Source organism: Cheilinus undulatus, linkage group 11, assembly GCF_018320785.1.
Source record: "Cheilinus undulatus linkage group 11, ASM1832078v1, whole genome shotgun sequence".
NCBI classification, from domain to species: Eukaryota; Metazoa; Chordata; class Actinopteri; order Labriformes; family Labridae; genus Cheilinus; species Cheilinus undulatus.
Genome location: NC_054875.1, coordinates 35,702,460 through 35,715,264, shown reverse-complemented (window position 1 = coordinate 35,715,264; position 12,805 = coordinate 35,702,460). Strand labels below are relative to the sequence as shown.

The window sequence follows — 12,805 nt, the reverse complement described above, 5'->3', positions numbered from 1 at the left end:
GCAACAATGAAATGAGAAAAAATACATGGGCAGGGCCAAAGCCTGGTATATCAAAGAATAGACACAAAAACATGCTGTTAACCCACCTGCCTGCCAGCACACCTGGCTTTTAAGGGATATAGAGCTGATGTTATCATTGGTTTAATTCAAGTTGTGTCAAAGACTCGAGAAAATTATAATATTGGCTACATAAGCCAACTTCAGGGGCATTCATGGGCTTAGTTGTGCCAGGCTAAAATACTACGTAAACTTCTAAACTGGCCGTTGACCTCCAGAGCACGCTGGCCTCTGTGCACTGCACTGGTTGCACTACCAGTAGTTACATCAGCGCTTATGTCAGTTCAAATGTGTTGTTCACCCTGAATCTTTACAAGTGGAAAAAAGTAAATTGGTTAATCTGACATCCACTTTGTGGCAGTAGTCTTAGGCATTGAGAACAACTACAGAACTAGTCATTATTATTCTAATCATCTTATTTGCTTTCATAGGACATAAAAAAGTATCAGTGGTAATTTCAGTCTGCTCCATAACTATTCTAAACTTCCACACTGGAGCTTTAAGTATCGTGGCATTGGTAATTTGTGATGTTTAAATGTTTTTACATTGCAGTTCTAGTATATTACCATTCCCCTTTTCCTAACCTCCAGGTTCCACATACAGTGACCGCGCTGTGATACGCCGGCGAATCGTACCGTGATGCACATTGCTCCCTCTCTAGTCTCTCAGAGCAATTCCACTGCCCATGCTCCAGTCCGGCAGCGGCGCATCCCTGGAGCGTCACTCCACTGTGCTTCGTTTGAGATATGCTGCAGGTCTATTTTCAGTGCCGGCTGCTGCTAAACGGAATAATTTAGCCACAGAATTTTACATAAAACCACAGATCCTTTAAGCAAGCGTTAACCTTTTAACTTCCTAATTTACTCACCGAATGGCAGAGGCAATAAGATCATGGACTTATACAGGAATGGATGATAAATTAACCCCTAAAGGTAAAATAGTCTGCTGTTGACACACTATGCCTGTGTAAACTCACAGTTCTCCCGTGGTCTCTGCCCACTGATCAGAGCTGCGTGGCACAGCGCACTAGACACGCTTCTAGCAGACGAGGTCGCTTGCCCTCAGTTGGAGCAAACCTGCGTCGCATAGGTGGAAATTGCAGGTAATACTGTAGCATTCAGTAAAATCCCTCACATGAAGTTGGGAGCATGCAGAACTGTTGAAAATCATTGTTCAAGCAGGATTACTCCTACTGACTTATGTGATACTCTGACTGCTTTTATCGTGGGACCAGTGTGTTAAAGTATCAAGATACCCAAGAAGTAACCTCAGTATCTGTTTTATTAACTCGCAAAAATGCTGGACAAACATTCATGGTCCTAAGAGGATCCATTCGATTGATTTTATTGAGCCTCTGGTAGTTCTGTAAGCAGTTTAATATCTGTTGTGATGCTTTGTTAGGAAATACATCAAAACCTACTATAGGAGTTGCCTTGAAATTTGGTCTTTCCTTGGTTAGAATTGATCATTATGAGTTTTGTGTTAAATCATGATGTCTTCTGGTGAGAAACTGAAGCCATTGGTGCTAGTTTGGCTCAGTCAGTAGAGCAGACACCTACATGCAGAGGCTACAGTCCCTGATGTATGGTTCACAGGTTCAAATCCTGATTGTGCTGCATTTTGGTGCAAGTTTTCCACTCTCTCCCCCCATGGTTCTTGTCTCTCTTGAAGGGATACTTCTGTATTTTTGAAGTCTTGGGTCTTGTGAGGTACTTGGCAAAAGTAGTGGGATTAGCCTCCAGTGATTTTAGTGAGTGTTGCCCCTTTAAGAAGACTCACTTGTCATCATGGTAAGGAAGCTAGGCTATACAGATTAGTAGATGGGTACAATTTCTACGTGTAATATAGCGAGTTTTAGGTAAAAGTGGGCCAAAAAACAATGCTGGCTCACACGTACGGCATATTAAAACTAAAACTAAAACTTATTTCAGCTCATTTTTTTACTTAAACAGCTGACACATTGTTTTCAGAGGGTAAACATAACATGACAGCTGTAGCTTTTCTTGTTATCAGCCATTAGAAGAATAAAAGGACAGCTATAAACTTACTTGGATGACAAATTCCAATTCAGCTCCTCTGGCCGAGGTTGGTTTCTCCACTTCATCTTCAGAAAGTTGAAGATGGCCCATAAAACACCGGTGTGCAGTAAGGCAGGGAACTCTGGATAGGCAGTGATGCAGGCTGTAGGCTTATGTGAGCCTCTTTACTTTTAACAGAAAAATTCTGAAGAAATGTTGTGAAGGTCCAATCGTGACAGCATTAGATGGTGGGCACAAACTCACAGTTTTCACACCTATACCAACATGGAACTAAGGAACTTGTGCTCCCGTTTTCACTGTTTCTCTTCTCTCGCTTTCTTTCTGCTGAGTCTCCATCTGTAGAAGTTGTTCCTTGGTGTGCTCTGGCTCATAAAAGTATCCTTATATCCACAGTAAATAGCACGTCATTGTTATTCAAGTCTTATTTGCTCATTTAGTTTTGTTTCAGATTAGTTTGCTGTTGTTGTCTCCGTCGAAGCTGCAGACCGAAACTACTGATCAGGTGATTACGATATGCTGGGGTGAAGGAGCACATAGCTGAAGCTTACATTGCAAAATAGTGCAAAATACAAGAGGCTTTCTGTGTGCAAAATAAAATACTCAAAAAATGTTTAATACAGCATATGTTTTGGCCAACTTTGTTTTTTTGTCAATTTTTGCCTGAAACTTGCTAAATAGCATGGAGAATATGTACCCATCTATTACACTGTAAAGCCTAGTGTGTCCTCATAAAGGGGCAGGGCCCACTAAAATTATTGCAGGCTAATGCCACTGCTATTGCCAAGTACATCATACAACCCAACTTCAAAAATATCAAGATATAGCCTTTATCGCTCTAATAAAGATGGAAAGTCCAGGAACTTATCAAGAAACAACAGGAATAAAGGCTATTAAATATTAAAGCTTGTAGCCATATCCCTCCAGAACTCAAACTCCCATCAGCCTCAGCTGTGCTCACTGCTCAGAGGAACTTGGCACATATGAGCATGCTTATCTGCTCAGCTAAAATGTGTTAGCATTTGGCTAACAGAGGCATCGTGCTTAAATAAAAATGTCACAGAGCTCATGAGCAGCACATTAATCTTCATTTCTTCCTCCAACTTTTTGCTTATTATGCTCATCAAAATAAAATCTGTGTACGTCTAAAGTTGTTTCAGGGGCTTTCCTCTGTTGGCACAGCTAGTCTTTAGCTAATGGAGGAAAGGCAAAAGAGAAAGGCTGTTTATTTTCTTTCCTAAATTCAGTAGCGGACTCCCCGTCTGGATCAACATGTCAGTTCAGATTTGACTCTGCTTCTCTATGCCCCAGCGAACAGTGAAGAGGGCTCACTGAACAACACGTTGAGCTGATAAACAAGAACGCCCTCACCCTCCGCCATCACTGCTTTTCCTTTACCTCTTACATCTCTTATTTACTCTCTGGTGTCTTCAGCTTTTTTGACTAGCTTCTCCTCAGTCCTCTCTTCCTCTCTTTTGTTGTTCAGTGTGCCTTTAGATCTTGTGTTGTTGTATGAAGCGTCCTTCTTGCTCCTGTCCACAACATCGGTCACATGTCCAGCTTAATGACGGCCTGTGTGAAGTCTGCACAAGGCCGCTCTGTCTCCTGGCAACATCCAACAGCCTGCACCATGAGATGAATCACATCTCTGTCCTGATGTGTTCAGCTGCTGTCCTGCCCCTGTGGCTCTCTGCATACCACTCTAGAACAGTCTGGCTGTCTGACATGCTACATGTAACATCCTGAGCTTGCTGCTGCTGCTGCTCCTGCTCTCCTCCTCTCTCTCAGCTCTGTCCTGTCACGTCCCTCCCTGAGCCTCCATCTCAATCTTCATCATGTCCTTTTACCCTTTTCACCGCTGTTTCTCCGTCCTTGTGTCTAAATGGAAAGGCCTCGCTCTGTCTCTCCTTGTGCGTGTCCTTTTTACGAGGCAAGAGCATGCCACGCATATCAAATAGAATCCACATTAATCAGAATGCATCGTAAACCAACAAGTGTTTATCAGAGCAACAGCTGGGGGGCTTGACAGGCCACTTTAATTTTGACACTTGGGGTGGAAGGAAACAGAACGTAGCACCTGAATGCAAACCAAGCTGTCTTTTCATATAAATTCATTTTTAAAAGAAGAAACGCAAAGCTTACAAGTAGCGATGTTATGCAAGAACAATTCAGGAAAATATATACACAGCGCCCATAAAAAAGTATTCACCCCCTTTGATTTTTTACCCTTTTATTGATTTAAAATGTAGCTCTTTTGACAAAAAAATCCCTCTTTAATGTCAAAATGAAAACAGATTTCTACAAAGCAAAAGCAACAAAATATGTAATGTGAAATTAGTGATTGCACAAATGTTCCCTTTGAGTAAGTATTTAGCAGATGCACTTTTGGCTGCAATCACAGCACTGTGTGGATAGGTCTCAATCAGGCGTGCACATCTGGACGCTCCAACTTTACTCCATTCTTCTTTGCAAACTGCTCAAGCTCTGTCAGGTTGCACAGGGGATCAGCTCTTTTCAAGTCCAGCCACAAATTCTCTGAGGTCAGGGCTTTGACTCTGCCACTTTAGACCATCTTTGTGCAGCTTGCACTGATTTCCTGGAAGATAAATCTTATCCCAAGCCAAAGTTTTTTTGCAGACTGAATAAGGGTGGATTGAGGACAGCCTGATCTAGGCAGATTCACACGTGCCATATTCCTTCCATTTCTTGATGATGGAATTAACAGCTCTGGGGGGTTGCTCAGTGCCTTTCGTTTTCATCCCCGACTGCTGATTGCTTGGAGTGTCTTTGTCTTCATGGTGTAATGGTAGCCAGGAATACTGATTAACCAGTGACTGGACCTTCCAGACACAGGTGTCTTTATACTACATTCACTGCACTCAGGTGATCCCCATTTTACAAATTGTGAGACGATTAGCATCAATTGGCTGGACCTTTATTGAATTAGGTCAGTCACCTTAAAGGGGGTTAATATTTATGCAATCACTTATTTCACATTACATATTTTTGCTTGTCTGGCATTAATTTGTAGATATCTGTTTTCACTTTGACAAAACAACCCAGAAGTTGAATACATTTTATAGGCGCTTTATGTCCCTAATGTCATAAATTCAGCTTTTCAGCAAACAATTCCATATCCATATTAGAGGAGCACTCATTGTTAATTCTACAGGTATGTTATCTAATAAGCCAGGACAAAGTGAGCTTGATAGTGTGCTGGAGTAAAGTTAGTTCATCTCTCTGAAATCTTCTTACTGTAACGAGCTTACATGTTTGTTGTGGGTCCCATTCAGTGCTTTAAATGGCTTGTCAACACTGGACCTTGTGACTGTGGCAGTGGACATTTGTCTCCTCTAGATCAGAGGGACCTTTTAACTTTAAAGCTTTCATGTTCAGTGAGTACCTGCAGCATTTACTGTCACGCTGCTGTCACAGGAGTGCAGTGCAGTGAGTTTTTGCCCAGTGAGAAAAGTTGTGATTAGAATATGAAAGTCCTAATCCATCAAAGTCCCACACACCAAAACGCATGTGCCTTCTGTGCAGAAACAAGAGATTTACAGCTGAAAATAATGTGTTGATCACGGGTGAATTAATGCATTACACCTCTTTCTCCCAACTTTGCCTCTCAGTATCTCAGCCGTCCTATCCGCGTCTTTGCTCTTCTCCCCAGTTAGCACCCTCCCCCTCTAAAGCTATTCAAGTGGCACACTGCAGGATTATCCCTCAGCCTCTGAGACACACTGGTTCTGTCAGACTTATCGTCCTCGCTGGGTTCACTTTGGCCACAGAGGTCAAAGCTGCAAAAATAACATATTTAAAATCAAAAGAACGTACTTGGACTACAAATTTGTGCATCGACAAGGAGTCTGTTGCTTTGAAGAGTTTTTGTTTGGTTTCAAGTTCCTGGATTGTTTTTCTTGCAGTTATGGAATCAAACATGGTGAGTGAACATGCACAACAATGTTGAGTTAACTTAGAAATGTGCAAAAGTTTGAGTTTTCTTGTTTTGACAGCTTTAGACAGCAAAACTGCCTCTGCAATCACAACAGACTCCTAAAGGCTTAAAATCACTTTATAACGGCTTTGATGGCTGCAAGTGAGTGAGCTTCACACTGAAAAGACACTTCTGAGTAGAGAGCAACTTTAATTTTGATAGTTTGCTCATGTGTTGTAACATTTCAGTTGTGTCTTTGCATTGTGTACAGGCCTTTTTGTCTCTTTTCATTCAAATGTATTTGCTAGTACCAGTATTATTCTGTCATTCCTCACCAGTAAATACACTGGAGAAAAGGAAGTGTGTCCGCAGCCACTGAGGTGGATTAACCTCAATAACAGTGGTATAAGCCTTTCTCTACAATGCTAACCACTCCCTAACCCCCACCCTTTTCTAACCCAGGGGGACACATGACAGTCACCCACAAAGGACTTAGACGTGAAATTTCTCTTTGATGTTTTTCCTTTCTTTAGTTGTGAGCTAAAGCTGACTTTAATGCTGAATCACACATTTGTCCACTCTCCAGGAATTATCGCGTTAATCCTGAGGCCTTCTTATCATCATCAAGTCTCAAGTGTGAGAGATGGCTTGAACTTACTCTGGACACATCGTTTTTCGTTATGATCTTGGATTCTGGCATCATGCCGCAGCTTTAACTGGCTTTCATGTTGCTAGGTGTTGTAGTCACGGATGCAGAAGCTAATAGGAGGACTTGAGTGATTGACAGGAAGCTGGTCCATTGGTGTTAGCATGTTGCTAAGATTAAGACATGCTACTTTAGGGCTGCTTAGCTGCATGCATCTTCTTGCATCACCCAGTTGAGTTTTTGTAATGTGGCCTTTAATGTTCATGCTGCAAAAGCTGTATGCTCAGTGGGAGACCCCAACCATTTTCACCGATTTGCATTAAGGCAGTAAATATGCTTTTGGATGTTTGTGGTAAAACAAAAAGGTCTACATGAGCCATAAAGGTCTTTTCATATCATTGCAAGTTTAGACTCTGCACATTGTGTCCCCCTGCTTACACATGTAAGATAGATTACAAAACACATGCTAATCCCATCTCAATGCCAAATATATACTCTTCAATGTTAAAGCTGCAATGTAAAACAGGAATATTGGCAACATCAGCCAAATCCTAAATTGCCATGTTCACTTCTTGTAGTAACCATTGCAGCCAACGGAATTTTAAAAAAGAAAAAAAAAATTGCTCTCCTCTGTAGAAATATAGAAACATGCAAGATGGAAAAATCCAAGATGGCAGACTCCGTGGAGAAAAGGCTTATTCTTAGTTAATGAAAATAAAACCGTTTTATATATTCAGGTGATTAAACACTCATTTAGATAGGCCTATCTGTGTACAATATGTGTTTTTTTCTACAGAGTTTGTCCACTAAGTGCTACTATGCTAAATACTACACACTGCACCCTTAAATATAACCAAGATGAATGATATTTAAAGAACAGTTCAGAATTGTATAATGTGAAAAATAATATCACTAAATGTGTAGGTTCTCTGAGTGTAGCTTGGTTGAAAGAATAGAAAAATTAACACTTCTTGTGGTTGAACTTTTTTAAAACTCTGCCTTTTTAACTCTGGCCTAAGAGAAGGTTATTTGTTAAGATTTAGTGGGCTAGCTTTTATTCTGTCCGTGCAAGATGTTTCTTTGCAGTCTTTTTGTTAAGCTATCAGCTTAGAAGTGACTTTAAGTTGCACTTTCTGACAGGTTAATTTGACACCAGTAATCCCTAGATTCTGTGGAATACATATTTAAAGAAACAACAGAAAAAATGCAGCAATTTGGGAATGATTGCAGCTAGCAGCTAGCTAGCTGCAATCATTCCCTACATCGGATTGTACAGTGGAAAGTAAATGAGTGTATACCTAACTCAATACATATTTTAAAAAGTTATTTTTTCTCAATACTGTATGTCCACTAGAAAGGAGTATTGTTGAGTATTGTCAAGGTTCAGCAGGCTTTAATTCCTTATCAGAGGTCAGTTTGGTAACTGTGTGACCTTTTCATTAACTGTTATAATCAGTGCCATGCTCCTCTCTTTGTTGGGTACTTTTAAAGGTGGCTAGCATCTCCCCTCAGTTTTGTCTGACTGAGAGAAAGGTTTCATATAACAGCTGTAACCTCCACAGCTGAGAAAGTAAGCCAATAACGGACTTTAGCTAAGGCTAATGTTAGCAAGGAAGTGATTGATTGTAATCATTAGCTTCTGTCTGGTGGCAGCCATGGGTTCTAAAAACAAGTTGCTTTTAAAAATGAATAATGCCCCTTCTTGTGTTAACACAGAAACATGTAACACAAGAAATGGTAATGGTAGAATTCATAGCTATGTTAGCCTTAGCTGAAGGTTGCAAAGCTAAAGCAAGCTGTGGGTTGTGTAACTACTTCTAAACAGGTCTACACATAATTTATTCCCGGATTATACCTCTGACTTTTCTCTCTGTTTAATTTATGAAATGTTTCTTAATCTTTAATGTTTGCAGTTTGGTTATTTCATGAATGTAACCACCAGACTTTGTTTATGAAAAAAGCTTAATTAAAAAAAAAAAAACAAAAAAAAAAAACTGGAGATATGTTGTACCTGCAAGTTATGGCACTCCCTTCCTGAGCTATATGGTGTCTCAGATGAGTGGTCTGGGTGTTTTGGAGTGCACCAGTAGTATACTGCATTTTAGTAAACTTATCAATTTTATCTAACTTTGTGCACTTAAGTACTCAAAGTATTTAATACAGAGTATGTGATTAGGGATACACTGCTTGTTTTAACCTGAAATATAGATGGAGGTTCCTGTAGAATTTCCCCTTTTTGATGTCTTTTAAGTTTCTGGAACATCTGGACACATTTAATTCATGATAGTTTATTGGATTTTCTTAATTACAACGACTTAAAACACCAAAAAGAAAGAAAATATTGAATTTTCTAAATTTACATTAAAAGTGAGTATGCTGGGAGCGCAGATGGTCAAGTGGTTTAAGACGCTACCGATGTGCGCAGGCGGCCCGGGTTCGAATCCAGCCTGTGGCCCTCCACTGCATGTCCCTCCCCACTCTCTTCCCTGTTTCCGAATCTATCCTCTGTCAAATAAAGGCATGAAAAAGCCCAAAAATAAATCTTTAAAAGAAAAAAAACTGAGTATGCTAACAGCTTGGTACATCATAACAGCTCAGATTCTGTTGTTAATATTTCTATTCCAGACAAATGCAAGGCTGTGAATTATTATGAAATTCCCCGCTTTTAGATCATATTGACGCTTAAATCCTGCATAGTCATGGGGATGGTTTCTTTCAGCAGCAGTTAGGTGCTGCTAGCTGTTTGCCAGGCATCAACACAGGTAGCACAGTCCCTGAACTTCACCTCTTGGCCATGTTTGCTGGTGCCTTTAGGAGTTTTGAATGTAAATTTTAGACAAATATTGCAGCTTTCTGTGCAGTTCATTGTAGTAGTAATAGTCCACTAACAGTCTGTGCTCCAGCTTCATGGTGAGTGAGAACCTCATATGCTGTATTTTATGCAAGCAGTTATTAGCACGTTTTTGAGTCTACACTTAGATACGGTGTTAGTTTGATGGTGAGTGTTAAGTTGAGTAGTTTTGGAAGCTCAGTGCATATTAACCAGGGCTATGTTTGGCTTTCGCTTATTGTTGAACCTCAGTGACCACTGTGTTAGTTGATGACGTTCTCTTGCTGTTCTCTCCCTGGTGGAGACAGACGAGTGAGACAGCTAATTTGGACAAAATTGCCTACCGTCTTTAGTCTGATTGTTTAATAATATTATCTTGTTCTGGTAACCAGTTTGATAGTACTCTGCTGTAGATGCTAATTAATTAGCCAAGGGCACAGACTGTTAAGCTTTGATAGCTTCAAGATAGCCAACTTCAGCACCACCCTCCTATGTTAACTGGGACTTCAGATACCAATATGGCAGTCTTAAGGCAGGGTACTCGGCCATCAAATTGATGACATCACAGCTGACTTGGCCTTTCAGTGACCGTATGGGGCTTCATTTTGAGGCAAAGTCAACATGGACATCAAAAGATGGCCTGTTCTACTCCTGACTTTCTAAATAAAACTGCTAATATTACATTTCTTTGTCTTTGAATGCCACACAGAGGAAAGCAGCAAAGATGACAATTTAGATTAACACATAGCAACTTTTGGTCCCATATGTGGCAAATAACTGGATTCCATAGACTCTGCCACTTGTGAGTCATCAAACATGTCACAACTTGTGATGCAGAAAAATGAAGTATTATTGCTTATAATTTGTAAATTAATCTGGAAATGACATTTACTAAGTTAGACCAAATATATATTTTAAAAATGCTTAAAAAGTCTAATTTGCCTTTTATAGATTTTATTTTTTTCATACAAGCAAATCCAGCACTCTCTTTTTGTACTCTATATCTTGAATGAAATTATCTGAACTAGTGAGGAGAATGTGCCCTATCATATTCTGTTCAAATAAATTCAGAACACTTTATGTATCCACTAGGAACCTAATTCATATAAAAACAGCACTTTAAACACAATATAAAACACTGAACAGTCACGTAGTTTCTCTGATGACCACCTAAAGGTCACACATTTTATCACTTTAAGACAAGTTTATATTGGTCTCAGAGGTCCCTAAAACATACCTCTGAAGCTTGTTGCTGAAAAACACTCCAGCAGAGGATTTTTGCATGTCTAAAAAACCCTCTATTTCAGCCCTGCTCAGAACAAGCTGTTTCTGTGTCTGTGGCTTTAAATGCAAATGAGCTGTCTGACTCCACCCCTGACTACACCCCTCTCAGGAAATGGATGTTGCTTGATGGATGTGGCTCTCCTGACAATCAGGAGAGGATGGCAGAACTTTTTTCCAAGTGTGGAGGACCAACAAAACCTGGGGGTGGTGCTAACTCCCCATATGACATCATAAGGGGAAATCTTAGAACAGCCTGATCTGATTCTGATTCTTGGGGGTACAGACCAGGGGCACATATTTTGCTAGAAAAGCCTGAAAAGTGTATTTTTGCATAATATGTGACCTTTAACGGTCACAGAGTTATTCTGATGACCACTCAACAGTCATGGAGTGCCAGAAAACAGAAAATAGAGCTTTCATTTAACCGGCACATTAGCCCTGCATAATGTAACATTATCCTGCACTATAACTTCTTAACTGTTACTCAGATACTGTAAAAAGCTCACTGTGGTAAAAACCACAATGCATTAATTTAATCTATTTACCTTACTCAAATGCTGTAAGTGCTTAACCTATTCACTGTAACTTAAATACTGTAAGAAGGCTCTCTGTGGTTAAATATCTCACTTCATATACACAATTGCAGTAATCAACTATCTTGAATTATCTTATCTATCTTGTGAAAATCACCTTTGCATGTTGTATACTTCAGATCATGTCTACACCCTTAGCACATCTTGCAACCATTCTATCAATGCACATGGACTTGTATATACTAGAAAAAAACATCCATTTATCTAATTTGGACTGAAAATGTCAGTGGGTAAAATAGAAAAATGATTGCATGGGTTGATCCACGCTGACATTTACAGCAGTGACTTTTATGACGGAGGGCACAAGGCTAGAGAAAGCGTATTTTGTACAAACCTAAATTCAAACCTTAATTTGAACTCAGAGTTCTCAGGAAAATACAGCTTCATGATGATCTGAATACCAGGAGAAGGCGGCACTCGTATAGGCTTTTTTTTTATAAAGATGGCCCCGCTTGTAATGGATGTGTCCCTTTGTCTAAGAAGGAGTCACCTTTGAGTTTGTCCTATCTAATTCTTTGCCACTCATCTATTAAAGGAGTAGCAGGGTGTGTACACCACAGGCCAAGCAATGGCACCTTTTCAAATTTAACTATGAAGCTTTTTTTCTAATAAATTGAAAGGTTGCAAAGCAAACTGGTATTGAGGAAGAGAAGGGCGAATAGGCAGCTTTTATTTCTGAGTTATGATTCCCTCTTTTCAGAAAAATGGATGAATTGCAAGGAGACCGCTTCGCTGTTGACCCCTTTGCAGCTGAGAGGCTCAAGTTGTCTCTGAGTCAGACACTGAAGTTGAATTTGCTAAATCATAAAATCGTTATTTTGGTAGTTTGTACTGTGCGATTACTTCAATAGCTGTTGTCTGAAAGCCTTGAGTGTCGTAGACCCCACAGACTGGTGTGATGCTTGTGTCAAAGGCCTTTTGATAACACACAGCTTGGCTAAATCAGTGGATGTAGAAACACTGACTGAGCGAGAATAGATTGCCTGTTCTGCTGCTGAGAACAGAAACAATAACGCCGGGTACAATTGTTCCCCTGATAACGTTTTGATGAGTACATCCCCTGTGAAAAAAAAAAAAAAACATTTTATATTGCAGGAGCTGCCACTAAAATATTCTGCCTCCAAAACCTGACCTTGTACTTCCAGAACATCATTTTTTATGAAGGACAATTATGTTGTTATACTGCGTATAAGGAAAGTGAGGTCAGGCTGGTTCAAGCTGGGCCTAGAGCAGGAAGTCATTTCCATGAGTCATTCCAGGGGGGATGGATAGTGCAGGAATGAATTTGCACTTGACTGTGAAGGGAAGTCGACAGATGAAGCATGGAGGGCGCTGCTCGTGAAATACTCCTTGTGATGGATCAGACTGGAAAGTGCAGATGCAGCATATTAGCTGAGACGGCCATGACGAGTCATCCTTTGACTA

The 12,805-nt window shown here is 40.1% G+C and overlaps 1 protein-coding gene across 5 annotated transcripts in view; it reads left to right on the top strand.

Moving 5' to 3' along the window:
- LOC121517311 (protein kinase C and casein kinase substrate in neurons protein 1-like) overlaps nucleotides 1-12,805 on the top strand; it is a 116,162-nt gene that overhangs the window by 74,945 nt on the left and 28,412 nt on the right. Inside the window, exon 1 of one of the 5 annotated variants that reach the window (XM_041799003.1) lies at nucleotides 5,843-6,033. The exons of the other annotated variants lie outside the window; for them this stretch is intronic. The gene's annotated coding sequence lies outside the window, so the exon portion shown is untranslated. Of the gene's footprint in view, nucleotides 1-5,842; nucleotides 6,034-12,805 lie in introns of those variants that run through there. 5 annotated transcript variants of the gene reach the window in all.